Here is a 14,808-nt window from a genome sequence, read left to right on the forward strand (position 1 = left end):
TTACTTATTCCTCATAAGGGCTCATTTATGATCTACCTACCTCTTCTCTTCCCACAAAAAGGTGAGTTGGGTGAGACCAAGAGAACCTTGGTGGTACCTACTTAGCTTATTCTTTTTCCTTTTGTTCACTCCTCCTTGCTCAAGTTAAACACACTAGGCCTCCTTGTAGGGAATATTTCAAGCATCCCACAATTGAGCCCTATTGTGATCATACATTTAAGCATGGCAGCGTCCAAAGGGAAGGAAGGTAGAGCAAAAGAGTCGCCAACAAGTTTTAGGAACTTGTAAACAGTTCACAGGGTGAAGGTTACACCTCTTCACAATCCATGAGATCTCTAACTCCATAGTGGTCCGGCACCATGACTATATATTTGAGGATGAAGGTACAAATCCAACCAAAAAGAGATTGAATCGGCCCTAAATAGGCCTCTACTTTATTCTTCTCATATTCAGGTGCGCTTTCCGATCAACATACAATCAATATATTAATCCTAAATCTGTTTAATCTATGTTGGTTGAATATTAATGCACAAATAAATCTATTATTGGCGATCACTTGAATAAATATCATATTAGCCTAATATGACAATAAAACTACTTACTTTGTTGCCTCGTATCTCTTTTTATCAAAACAATACACACGTTAGTAACTTCAATGAAATATTAAACAGTAAATCTAATCAAAGAATTGAAATAAGATTTGGGACCAAACCCTAAGAAATTGTAAACCTTTCACGTCTAGGGCGAAGACAACTTTGAGATTGGTTAGGTGTGTCTAAGTCTCTTGATGGACGTATGGTGTTTAAAAAGGGCAAGGCTTAGAAAGAGGGAGAAAGAATAAGCTTCTAGCTTTTTAGAGAGAGAATAAAAAGATGATTGTTGATGATTAAAAAGGGAGAAATACGACCCTATTTATAAAGAAAAACATCCGAAAACGATAAGAGAAGATTGAAATCCAATCGAATCAAAACTAATCCCATCGAGACGCGACAAGACCATCGTGACGCGATGACTCTATCGCGGCCAAAGGCCTATCGCGGTGAGATGGACCAGTCACAGCGCGATGGTGTTGCGGGATAAAAGTTGGTTGTACAGAATCCTTTTTCCAATATAATTGAAACATTAGAATCCCTACTTTATCATTAGAAATCATATTAAGTCCTTTTGAAAACACTTGTTTTATTTCAACTGAAATTCTTTATCTTTCTAAAATATATAAAAATATTATTATTAATCCTAATCTCCTTAGAATTTGATAGGAATGGTGTCCTTCGAACAAGTGTATTATTCCGATAGAGGGTTCGGAATTATTAGAAAGCTAATTATTCAGTGGGTCAAGTGATCAGAATGCCTAGTTGGAAGCCGCTTTCGATCAGTAATATTAATCCATAATTAATATTACAGCTTAATCTTGACTAAACCCTTTGGGTCACACCCAAGCAACTAATGATCCGATACGACGAATTAATCCGGAAAGAATTAATGAGTGCGTCGAAACCGACCGTCACAAGTCGAGTCAAATTAATAAAAGACGAGATAGTAAAATCAATAATTAATCAACAATTTACAAGAATACCCCTAGCATCGGAATGCTCCGAGCAAACCGAGTGCAAGGGGCACTTGGGATAGCATGGTGGCTAGCATGCACTCCACACCGAGCCTAGGCTGGCTTGTGGGTTATGCAGCATGCTAGTGCACCACTACTAGCATTGCTGCCAGCGCATGGCTAGCAAGTTGTGCTAGCATGTGCACAGCAACAGCGACATAGCTACCAGTGCCAGCTAGGTGGCAGTGCACTAGCGTGCTAGCATTGCTAGCAAGGCACGCATAGCAGCAGCACATCAACTATAGTGCGCAAGCTAGCGCGCAAGCTAGCGCGCAATGATGCTGGCAGCAGCGCCCAGTAACCCGCATCAATGCGAGGCTTGCTGGCCCATGCGATCAGCTGGCAGGCCTAGCCAAAAGGCTAGACAACTAGCTAGGTAGCCTTGGCGCCCAAGGCTGGCAGCGCCAGCTGGCGCGAGCTAGTTGGCTCGGTTTGGCTTGTGGGAGGCGGTTTTGAAGATCCTTAAGGAGCAAGGATTTTAGTCCCCCACTTGTTGTCCTCCCCTAACCTCTCCTCCTATGATTGCCACTTGTTGATTAATTAGTTGCTTGATATTTTCTTTTATTTTTGATTTAAAAATAAAATGGGAAAATTTATTTTACCAACTCTTCCACATAGATAGGAGTGTGTAATTCTCTCATGACATTCTGCATAAATACCCACCTTGGGAGTTGGAGAAAGTCACTTGAGTAGGAACTCAATAAGGCATCTTGAGTAGTAATTTTGTCCGACTTAGCTAAACTCAAAGTAAGAGACCGGTCGGGTCGAGTTGCGGGTGGATACCGTAGGAGGTTTCTGCGCTTGCAAGACTTGGCTTTGAAGTAAGAGCTCCAAGAGAAAGTGAAGCACGCGGCAAGGGTAAGATCGTCTTTTCTCTCTTTCTTGCTATTTATGTCATTTAGTTATATTAATTATGAGCGGGTCTTGGGGTTGGGTTTTGTTCCGCGGTGAGTTAGACTTACCGAAAACCAACAGCTGTATCGGAGTCTTGCTCATTTATTTTTGTATATAAAATATTTAAGGGTTTAAAACTGGATTTAATTTCTGGTTATGTTACTAATTAGATTAGTAGCTCGATTTTATTAATTTTAATCTCATTTTATTAAAAACATTGGCTCGAGAACCTAGATTTTCGCCCAAGAATAGTGAATTTTTGGTGGAATCGATATTCTAGAAACATTCTGACCAATCCAAAGTTGCGAAAAAGCTAAATTTTTCCCACAAATGCCTGTTTCGAGAAATTTTTGGTTTTAACAAAAATATTTTAATCTTTTAAACTTGAATCTTAATGGCATATTAATTGTGATTATGCATATGGTTCTTTCCTTTATACTTCTGCAATTTTAAACCACTTTTGAGCATAATTACTTGGTAGTAATTGGTGCTTAATAGTTAGCTCAAATTTTCACATAATTGCAAATAAATTGCTTTAAGTACTAAAGATTCAATCTTTAATAATTTTAAGTGATTGGAACTTTGTGTTACTAAATTCCAAGTATATTTATTTAAATTTTTTGATTTAATCATTTATTAAGTTGATTGGAATCATAAAGTTTCAAACTTGTGATAGAATTTTAATTAATCTTCATATTGGAAGATATAATTTTTCAAGGATTCACAAGTTAAAGTTGGAATCTTTATTTGAATTTTTTTGTTCATAATTCCAATTCTCTTTTAATTTTGTCAAATCTCATAATTAATTTATGTTGGTTAAATTAATGGTTAGAATAGCCCTTATTCATTTTGTTGCATCAAGTTGAACCAATTTTATTAAAGAACAGTTCTTGGAAATAATTTTGGTTTTGTGCACTTGAATGAATTTCTTAATTTAGACTTGTTATATTTTTTATTTTTTCTCATTGAATTAATTCTAAAATTAATTTAGAATTAATTACATATGTCACACAAAATTCGGAATTAATCCCAAGAGTATAGAACGCAAACCAAGGCAAAACCACCCTCGGCCAGCCGGGCTGCGAAGCAGCCTGCATGTGGCTGCCAAAGGCTAGCGTGCTTAGTGCGTGCGCCAATGCGTTGATGCTCGCAAGGCACAGCAAGGTAGTAGTAGCATGGCGCAGCAGCAGCCATGTAGTGCGCGCCATGCGTACTGCGTGTGTGGGTTGTGCGTGTGTGCGTTGCTTGGTGTGGTTGGGTGCCTGTGTGTGTGCGGTGTACTGCTGGCTTGCGGCATAGTGCGCGCACAGCAGCAAGCTCGAGTGGCCTTCGTGGCCACATGTCGAAAGCACACCATGTAGGGAGCACAACGCGTATGTGATCCTTTAGGCTGCAGGTGTGACGCTTGACATGGGCAACGACTGTGCGCGAGACCCCTCACTAGGCACCCATGCCCCGGTGCCTAGCACACCAAGCCGAAAGGCTTTTGGCACTTTAGGGTTTTAGGGCTATGTTAATTTTGCATTTTTCCAATTTTAATTATGTTTAAATTATTTTAATTAAATTTTGGAGGCTAGACCTCGGTTTTGAGCGGCACTTGCAAAACTTTAATTTGGAAAAATTTTGGGTTTACCGGCTTAATTAATTAGATTAATTTAGTTGGATGCGGAATTTAGTAGGAGCTACAATTTTAATTACGCTTAATCGCATAATTGGTTAAACAACTTTGACTAGTTTTAATTAGGCGTGTTAATCGGATTAACCACCTAAATTAGTTAATAGTTTACGCGTGTTTGTGCATTGTTACTTGTTTATCGTTGTAAAATGCATGGGTCATTCACATAAAGTGAATGGATGAATGGAATGTATATTCTCTCATAAGTTTTATAAAATGGCAACTAGTGGGCCCGATTAGGATAGAAAATACGGACTGCATTTCGTCATGTACTTTTGTAAATCTAAATACGGTCTGCGAGCCATTGAGTATTTTTGTACCTTAATATTTAGATTAGTCCTAATTATAGATACTAGTATTTGCATTATTTTGGTTATGTCTTGAAGACGGAGGTTCTTGGAAGACAAAGCCATGAAGCTGCAAGAGAAGACCCTTGAAGACTTAAAGACTCAAGGGGTCATGCTAATTGCCAAATGCATCATTTACTTATGTTTTTGATACATATTTGTGCTTATATATATGGATGATATGTTAGATGCATGTTTAGGATTTCGAATGTTGTGATGATTAATTAAGTTCACTTAAATCAACCAACATAGAAACCCTAGGTCCCTAAAATATGGAGTAAAATTTTCCCTCCAAAACAACACTTACCGACCTATTGAGAGTAGTGATGGGCTACGCCAAAGTGAGGCATCATTATTACTCCTAGGAAACGTAAGGCATACTTGGTATGCATGTTGGTTTTGGTTATACTCAACGATATGAGTGATGGAGTCCTAACATGTCGTGGCAAAGTGGATAAGTTGTTGAGAGAGCATTAGATGCGACGATTTATCTAACCAAGAGTGGCTTAGAGCCATTAGCAAAGAGTTGCTAACCTTAGAATATTGAGTGTTAAGACAAGCTAAAGCACTCTTAACTACTCATTGATTCTTTGGATCTTGGAATCGACTTATTCTCACCAAATAAAGACAATTTTAATGTGTGAATAAGACGTTTAAATAAGTTTGATAAATATGCATGAATTCAATCTTATTTAAGTATTATGAATGGTTTTTCGTTTCAAATTCTTTCAATTGTAGAATCATGTCTTCAACTAACATCGACAACAACCTAATGTGCCCAGAACTTTCCAAAAAGTTACCATTTTCCTTGAACTTGGTGAATTTTAAGGAGTGGGAAGAAGAACTACGAAAGACCCTCCGAAATTGCTACTTAGCGCACATTCTCGACATACCCATCAAGAGTTTTTACTCAAAAGGGGTTATGAGCGATAAGGCTCATGAGGAATGGAGTTGGGATTGCAAAAGGGTCTCACGACTTATGAAAAACTCCATCCCGAAACAATAGAAGGGGAAGTTCTCCAACTGTTTTCCGGACATGCTCCTCAAAGCTCTAAAGGATATAGTCAATTTGAGGGTCACCAAGAGCATCAAAGGCAACTATGATGGTATCGTGGAGGAAGTGACTAGGTCACTCTCCAACATGAAGATCAAGCCACCGTAAGAGGGGTGCCTTGCCAAGGAAAGGCAAGAGGTATGGGCACAAGTCTACAATGTTAGCCTAAGCCCCAGAATGCCACTTCAAGCCCACGTGCTCTGAAAGACAAGGCTATTCACTTACTTGGAGCTCATTGACAAACCGGTGGAGGATGAGCAAGCGGCTCACATGCTATTAAGTTCTCTCCAATCGGGCTATGTTGCATTAAAGATACGGCTTACTTCCAATCGGAACAAACTCTCTTTGATGGAGGTTGTCCATGAGCTTCAAAAGGCCGATTCTTGTAGAAGTACCAAGCTCAAGCTTTCTTTAAGGGAAAAGAAGAAGGAGTTCAAGAACAAGGCAAAGATGAGATGCTTCTACTATAGTAGGCAGGGCCACTACAAGAGAGAATGCAGCATGTACCTGGAAGATGAGGCAAAAGGAAGAAAAATCTCTACCTCAGGTATCTTCTTTATAAACTTACACTTGAATACAAGCAATTCATAAGGTATTAGATACCATTAATGACTCACTATATGCTCCTATTTCAGGAACCAAGTGAGAAGGGCATACCAAGTGGATGTGGATAACAAGCGGAAGTGAAGACAATCTTTCCGGAAAGGCTTGTAATCACATAGTTCGTCTTGACATAGAACTTGTTTAAGTATTGTTATCAACCATACATTGATCTTCTGACGTTGGACGTTGTTTTGTTTTGATCACAAGACTATTGCTTCAAAAGTCTTGCTTATATGTCTATGGCATGACACGTTTATCTAAAATGTGTGCTTTCGTTAGACAAACAAGTTTATAATGTTAATAATACCACCACAAAAGCTAAGACCATTGATTCAAACGCATCAAGAAACTTGTACAGGAAGGTGTTCTTGACTCATTCGATTTACAATCGTTTGAGAATTGCGAAGGATGTTTATTAGGAAAGATGACAAAGCAGCCATTCTCCAAGTTTGGAGAAAGGGCAGGTGACTTGTTGGGCCTAATACACACTGATGCATGTGGACCAATGAGCACAACCATAAGAAACAGCCATCGATATTTTATCACCTTCATAGACGACTATAGTAGATATAGATATGTCTACCTTATGTCGCACAAATTTGAATCGTTTGAAAAGTTCAAAGAATTTCAGAGTGAAGTTGAAAATCAGCTTGGCAATAAAATCAAATCCCTTCGATCGGATCAAGGTGGTGAATACTTGAGCCAAGAATTCGATGACCATCTGAAAGCAAAGGGTATACTTTCAAAATTGACACCTCCAGGAACTCCACAATGGAACGAAGTATCTGAAAGGAGAAATCAAACCTTGCTAGACATGGTACGATCAACAATGGGTCTTAGTGATCTTCCTATCTCTTTCTAGGGACACGCACTTCTAACCACGGCACTAACATTGAACCGTGCTCCGTCAAAAACTGTGGAAAAGACTCCATACGAACTACGGACGAAGAAACCTCCAAGGTTGTCTTTTTTCAAGATATGGGGATGCGAAGCATATGTCAAGAAATTAATTTCTGACAAACTTCACCCCAAATCTGACTAGGTTTTCTTTGTCGGCTACCCAAAAGATACCAAAGGCTATTACTTCTACAAAAAATCCGAGAACAAAGTGTTTGTTGCTCTTAATGGTGTCTTTTAGGAGAAGGAACACCTTTCAAAAATGATAAGTGGTAGGAAATCGAACTCGATGAAGTTTGAGAGGACGAGTAACAAAATCAGATTGACAGTCAAAGTACTCAAACATCATCTGTTGCTAGTTAAGTGCAAAGTCAAACCGATAATGTAAATGCTCAGTTCGTTACCCTACGTAGGTCGTAGAGGCCAAGGTCTTTACCTGATAGGTATCTTGGTGTTGTATTAACCAAGAGTCAAGACATCCTGGTACTAGATGGAGACGAACAGGCAAATTACAAGCAAGCAATGGCGAGCACCGACTCTGCTAAATGGCAAGCGGCCATGAGATCTAAAATGGATTCCATATTTGAAAATCAAGTATGGGACTTGGTTGACTTACCCGAAGGTTACACACTTATCGGATGTAAGTGGATTTTCAAATTGAAAACCGACAAAGATGGAAATGTTTTCATTTACAAAGCTAGACTGGTAGCAAAAGGTTACAGGCAAATTCATGGTATTGATTATGATGAATCCTTTTCTCCGGTCGTAATGCTTAAATCCGTTCGGATCATCCTCGCGATTGCTGCATATTACAATTATGAAATATGGCAGATGGACATTAAAACCGCCTTCCTCAATGGAATTTTGAAAGAAACTATGTACATGACACAGCCCAAAGGTTTTTTCGACCAAAATAATGCTGGGAAAGTGTGTAAGCTTAAAAAGTCCAATTTTGGGCTAAAGCAAGCTAGCAGAAGTTGGAATCTGAAATTCGATGAAGCCATCAGTAAGTTTGGTTTTATCAAGAATCCAGATGAATCTTGTGTTTACAAGAACGTCAGTGGGAGTGACATCGCCTTCCTAGTCTTCTACGTCGATGACATATTGCTCATTGGAAATAGCATTCCGATGTTAAAGTCTGTAAAAGGCCTGACTTTGAAAATGTTTTTCAATGAAAGACCTGGGAGAGGCTCAGTACATATTGGGCATCAAGATCTATAGGGATAGATCTAAGAAGATGATTAGATTAAGCCAGAGTACTTATATTGATAAGGTACTGGCACGATTCAATATGCAGGAGGCCAAAAGAGGTCACCTACCCATGTCACATGGCATAACCCTAAGCAAGAAGCATTGTTCAAAGACACCTAATGAGCGAGAAAAGATGAATCAGATTCTATATGCTTCACTAAATGGATCGATCATGTATGCCATGATATGTACTTGGCCAGATGTATCGTATGCCTTGAGTACTACGAGCTGATACCAATCAGACCTAGGAGAGGCATATTGGACTACGGCAAAAAATATCCTAAATAACCTAAAAAGGAACAAGGATAAATTCCTGGTATATGGTGGATCAGAAGAATTAGTCGTTGAAGGTTATACTGACACAAGCTTCCAAATAGATAGAGACGATTTCAAATCACAATATGGATATGTGTTCTGTCTAAATGGAGGAGCGTTTAGTTGGAAGAGTGCCAAGTAGAGCACAACTGGAGATTCTACAACTGAAGCCGAATATTTGGCAACTACTGAAGCGGCTAGGGAGGCAGTTTGGATTTGTAAGTTCGTTGGTGAACTTGATGTTGTACCCTCCATTAAGGGTCTAATATCCCTCTATTATGACAACAATGGAGCTATTACTCAGGCTAGAGAGCCAGGGAACATCAGAAGGTCAAACATGTCAAGCGGCGATTTCACATGGTAAGAGAATGGAAGTCAGAGGGTGAAATCAAAATTTGTAAAGGTTGAACGGATGACAATGTTGCCAATCAACTTACTAAACCTCTACCTTAAGTCAAGCACAACAAGCACGTTGAGGCAATGGGAATCAAGCACGTTGGAGATTGGCTTTAATTTCCCTATTTAGTGTTTTAATTCATTTTTGAACATTTTAATGTAAGACATTAAGATGAACCATTCAAATTTTGGAATAATTTAATTTCATGCAATTTTATCACTCCGTTTCTATTTAATTGTGGTTTAGAATTAAATATTGAGTCCATTCGATTATGAGAATATTAAATATAGGGTATCAAGACTACACTTGGATAAAGAAACACCTATTAAGTGAACATTGAATATTATAATTGAAAATTATCCCTAATCAAGGTCATTTAAATGATGGACGATTAATGACCAATTGAGATTAGTGTGTAGGTTGATTTATAGCACCGTTTCTTGTGCTACAAGGACATGATTGTCATAAATCATTTGCACAGGTATTGGTTTAGAACCATACTGGATCGACCTATGAGAATACTTTAAGAGATTTAAAAATCGTCATAAGTATACTTCTCATTATGGGTATCGGAACCTCTTTCCTCGACCATGAGTATTGTGAGTTCTCTTGTTTTAGTACTAGTCCGTTTTGATGTTAGTCAAACATCTACTGTACATAGAGATTATAACGGCAACACTCGGGCGGCTAGGTCCTCTTAGTAAGAGAAGTTGACAGTACAAGACTGGGAATGTCCCTCTACTAATAATAGGGAAGATGTCTTTGTTGTTTACAAGGCCTCTCGAAGAGCGAGACAATAAAATGCATGGCCGTGCTCAGATGGATTTTTCGTAAATCATCTGCTTATTGATAGTCAAACTCGGATTTCGAAAAACACTTCTGGACATAATAAGGATGACGAATGATCTTACCTTATAGTTCATGAAGAGAGATTAAGTGACATAGGAAAAAGGATATACACAAACACCGCACTTGTCCGGAAGGACAAGTGGGAGATTGATAGGAATGGTGTCCATCAAACAAGTGTTATTCCGATAGAGAGTTCGGAATTAGAAAGCTAATTATTCAGTGAGGTCAAGTGATCAGAATTCCTAGTTTGAGGCCGCTTCCGATCAGTAACATTAATCCATAATTAATATTATAGCTTAATCTTGACTGAACCCTTCGGGTCACAACCAAGCAACTAACGATCTGATACGACGAATTAATCCGGAAGAAATTAATGAGTCCCTCGAGTATTAAATATATAGACGTCGAAAATCGAGCTAGGAGCGTCGAAACCGAGCGTCGCAAGTCGAGTCGAATTAATAAAAGACGAGACGGTAAAATTAATAATTAATCAACAATTTACCAAAATACCCGTATCATCGGAATGCCCCAAGAAAACCGAGTGCTAGGGGCTCTTGGGATAGCATGGTGGCTTGCATGCAAACCACACCAAACCTAGGCTGGCTGGTGGGTGCTACGGCATGCTAGCGCGCCACTACTAGCATTGTTGCTACCACATGGCTAGCAAGTTGTGCTAGCATGCGCACAGCAGCAGCAGCATAGCTAGCAGTGCCAGCTAGCTAGCAACGCGCTAGCGTGCTAGCAAGTCACGTATAGCAGCAGCACAATAGCTATGGTGCGCGAGCAGGCGCGCAATGATGCTGGCAGCAGCGCCCAGCAGCCCGCATCAATGCGAGGCTTGTTGGCGCTCGCTGCTGACCCATGCGACCAACTGGCAGGCCCAACCAAGGGGCCAGGCAGCCTTGTCGCCCAAGGCTGGCAGTGCCAGCTGGCGCGAGCTGGTTGGCTCGATTTGGCTTTTGGAAGGCGGTTTTGAGGATCCCTAGGGAGTAAGGATTTTGTTCCCCCCCCCCCCCCTTGTGGTCCTTACTTAATCTCTCCTCCTATGATTTCCACTTGTTGATTAATTTGTTGTTTAATATTTTCTTTTATTTTTGATTTAAAAATAAAATGGGAAAATTGATTAGAGAGTGGAATTCTCTCATGACATTCTCTATAAATACCCACCTTGGGAATTGGAGAAAGTCACTTGAGTAGGAACTCAATAAGGCATCTCTACTTGAGAGAAAACCTTTATGTTCATATAATACTCGAGTAGTGTTTTGGTCCGACTTGGCTAAACTCCAAGTAAGAGACCGTTCGGGTCGAGTTGCGGGTGGATATCGTAAGAGGTCTCTACGCTTGCAAGACTTCTCTTTAAAGTAAGAGCTCCGAGTGAGAGCGAAGCACGCGGCAAGGGTAAGATCGTCTTTTCTCTCTTTCTTGTTATTTATATCATTTAGTTATATTAATTGTGAGCGGGTCTTAGGGTCGGGTTTTATTCCGCAGAGAGTTAGACTTACCGAAACCTAACAGAAGTTAAAATAATCTTCTAGATTATTTTAGAAAATCAAAGTAATTCCTAATGACTTTAGATTGATAATTAATGGACCCTCCACTTAATCATTGGGTCACCCATAAAACTCATTTTAATACCCAATTAATATTCGGGCCATAACTCCCTCATTATTGATTGGAATTGGGCTTATAATATTCATTGGAAAGCTCTTTTTGAGCCCCCATCCAACTACACCATTATTGGACCCATATCATGGACCAAATTAAATAAGACTGGACATTTTTCAAAAATAAGGTACGAAAAGAATTATTTTTGAAAATAGAAAGAAGTATTCTTATTAAAAACAAGGGAATCACAAGAATCTTTCACATTTCAGTTCGTTTAATATTTAATGACGTGAAAGGTATTCATGACTGGGTTTGGTTTTTGGGGAGACACAATTTGGTGTCTACACTCCTCCTTAGGTGTCCCCGAGGTGGTGCCTTGTTTTACTTTGAGTAGGTAGGTCGAACTTTATGAAATGTGATCTTCGTATGTTCAAGGATGTCTTGCTGCATCCTATTTTGATACTTTTAGCTTTGACGTGATAACTTTTACGTATGTTATGGTGTTTTTTGGATGTTAGTGTATGATGCTAAAGCATAATTTCAACAAATGAACATGTTTAGGCAAATTTATGTAGTATACTCCTCACGTAGAGGCTCATATTTCATTGAATATAAATGGCTTAAATTGCCTTGATTAACACAGCATGACTTAACCAAAGTTTTTGCATAATTTAAACAAAGTTTTCCAGCTTCTACTTAGCCATCTGCTTTTTCAAACAAAATATTTCTTTAACACATCTGCTTTAAAACTATTCCTTAAAACCTAACCATCTTGATATGCGATAAGGAATGAACCTGGCCCCACTTGCTCATGGATGAGGAAAGGGCCTTCCCAATTTGCTGACAACTTTCTGTGCTGGTTTCCTTTCCTACTACTGCAGTCCTTCTAAGAATTAATTCTCCAGGTAGTAGTTCCCGGTGCTTGACTCTTTTGTTGAAGGCCTTTGAGATTCTGCTCTTCTGAGCTGCCGGCTTGAGGGTTGCCTTTAGCCGCATCTCTGGAAGGAAACCCAGCTCTTCCAATAAATGCTTCTCGTTCCCTTGCTGCTCATAATGCTGGATTCTCAGGCCGGGGATCTGTACTTCCACTAGAACTACCGCGTCTGCCCATAAGCCAGGGTGAATGGACTTTTTCCAGTAGCTTCCTTCTCCTTTGTCCTGTTTTCCCACAGTATCTCTAGGACTAGGTAAGTGCAAAGGCCCTTATGCTCTTCCAGCTTCCTTTGCAAGGCTATTAGGATTAGCTTGTGTGCTGCCTCTACTTGGCCGTTGCTCTACGGGTGATAGACTGAGGCGCTTGCATATTTGGTACCCATCTCTTCTAGGTAATCCTTGGTGGTATCATAGTCGAACTGACACCCATGGTCGAAGACAATGCATTGTGGCACCCCAAATCTTGTAATGATGTTCTTCCATATGAATGTTCTTACTTAGGAAGCTTATATGTACTTTGTTGGTTCAACTTCAATCAACTTAGTGAAGTAATCCTTTGCTACTCTGAGATATTTCCTGCCCGCTGACCTTGTGGTGAAAGGTCTTAATATGTCTATTCCCCACTAAGAAAACGGGATCGGGCTGAGGATTGGGGTCAAATCATTCGGTGGCTGATTTATAATTGGAGCATAATTTTGGCATTTTTCACATTTTTTAACGTATGCTAAAGCATCTTGCGTCAAGGTTGGCCAGTATGCTCCTCTTCGAAGTACTTTAACTCCCAAAGCTTTTCCGCCGATATGGTTGGCATAGATTCCTGAGTGCGCTTCTTCCATGATTCGTTCTTGCTCCCACCCAGGAATGCACCTCAAAAGTGGCTAGGAAAGCCTTTTTTGTTCAACTTTCTTAGCCTGTGCCTCGTCACTAGGAAGCGAGCCATGCACCTTATAGGCTAATATGTATGAAAACCATGTTCGCTGCTGCCTGGTGCAATTCACCTGTTAGTTTTCTGCGATGCTGCTTTCTTCTAGGACTTCCACCATGATTGTCCTTGTGAGGCTTTGGAGAATGGAACTGGCTAACTTTGATAATGCGTTAGCTTGAGAATTTTCAGCTCTAGGGACCAAATCTATCTGAAAATGCATTAACTGAGCCACTAGCTCCTTCACCTTAGTTGAGTATTTCAACATTGTAGGCTCCCTAGCCTCATACTCCCCCTTCAGCTGGCTGGCTACCTACTAAGAGTAAGTCTATAGATGCACTTTTTTAGCTCATGCTGCGATACTCAACCTCATATCTGCCAGGGTTGCTTCGTATTCTGCCTCGTTGTTCGATGCCTTGAACTTGAACTTAATGGCATACTCGAATACATTTCCTTCTGGCGATGTTATTATTATTCCCGCTTCGCTTCCTGTCAAACTTAAAGATCCATCCACTGCCATCTTCCACACTCCAATCTCATCTTCTTTCACTTAATAAGAGGCCTCCACTATGAAGTCAGCTAGAGCATGAGCTTTAATGGCTGCCCTAGGCTTGACCTCGAACTGATACTCAGAAAGTTCTATTGCCCATTTGAGGAGCCTTCCCAAAGCGTCCATTTTCTGCAAGGCTTTTTCTAATGGGTGATTTGTAAGGATCTGGATTGTGTGCGCATGAAAGTAGGGCTTTAGCTTTCTTGCCATTGTCACTACTGCGAAGGCCAGCTTCTCCACCAGCGGGTATCTCTGTTCAGCATCTGTCAGCACATAGCTTACAGATTACACTGGTTTCTGCGGTTTTTGCCTTTCAACTAGGAGGACTGACCCAATTGTCTGCACTGAGGCGGAAATGTATAACTGGAGTATTTCGCTCTACTCTGGGCTGATCATGGTTAGGAGCTTGGTCAGGTGCTCCTTGATCCCTTCAAAAGCTTCTTTTTCTGCTTCACCCCACTTAAATTCTCTGTTACCTTTCAACAACTGATAAAATGGTAAAGCTTTGTTAGTTGACTTGCTGATGAACCAGGTCAACGCTGTCATTCTCCCTGTTAATCGCATAATATCTTTGGTGCACTTGGGCTCTGGGAGGCTGAGGACTGCCTTCACTTTCTCTAGATTAGCGTCAATTCCCCTGTCACTGACCAGGAAGCCTAGAAACTTCCCGAAACTCACCCCAAAAACGCATTTCTTTGGGTTGAGTTTGATGTGATATTTATTTAGTGTAGCAAATGTCTCTGCTAAGTCTAGAATGTGCCATACCTGTGTGATGCTTTTAACAATCGAGTCGTTAACATACACCTCAACATTTCGCCCCTTCTGATGCATGAATACTTTATGCATTGTTTTTTGGAATGTAGCCCCTGCGTTCTTCAACCCGAAGGGCATAGCTTTGTAATTGTACACT

This window comes from Chenopodium album, chromosome 17 (assembly GCF_948465745.1).
Source record: "Chenopodium album chromosome 17, dcCheAlbu1.1, whole genome shotgun sequence".
Taxonomy (NCBI): domain Eukaryota; kingdom Viridiplantae; phylum Streptophyta; class Magnoliopsida; order Caryophyllales; family Amaranthaceae; genus Chenopodium; species Chenopodium album.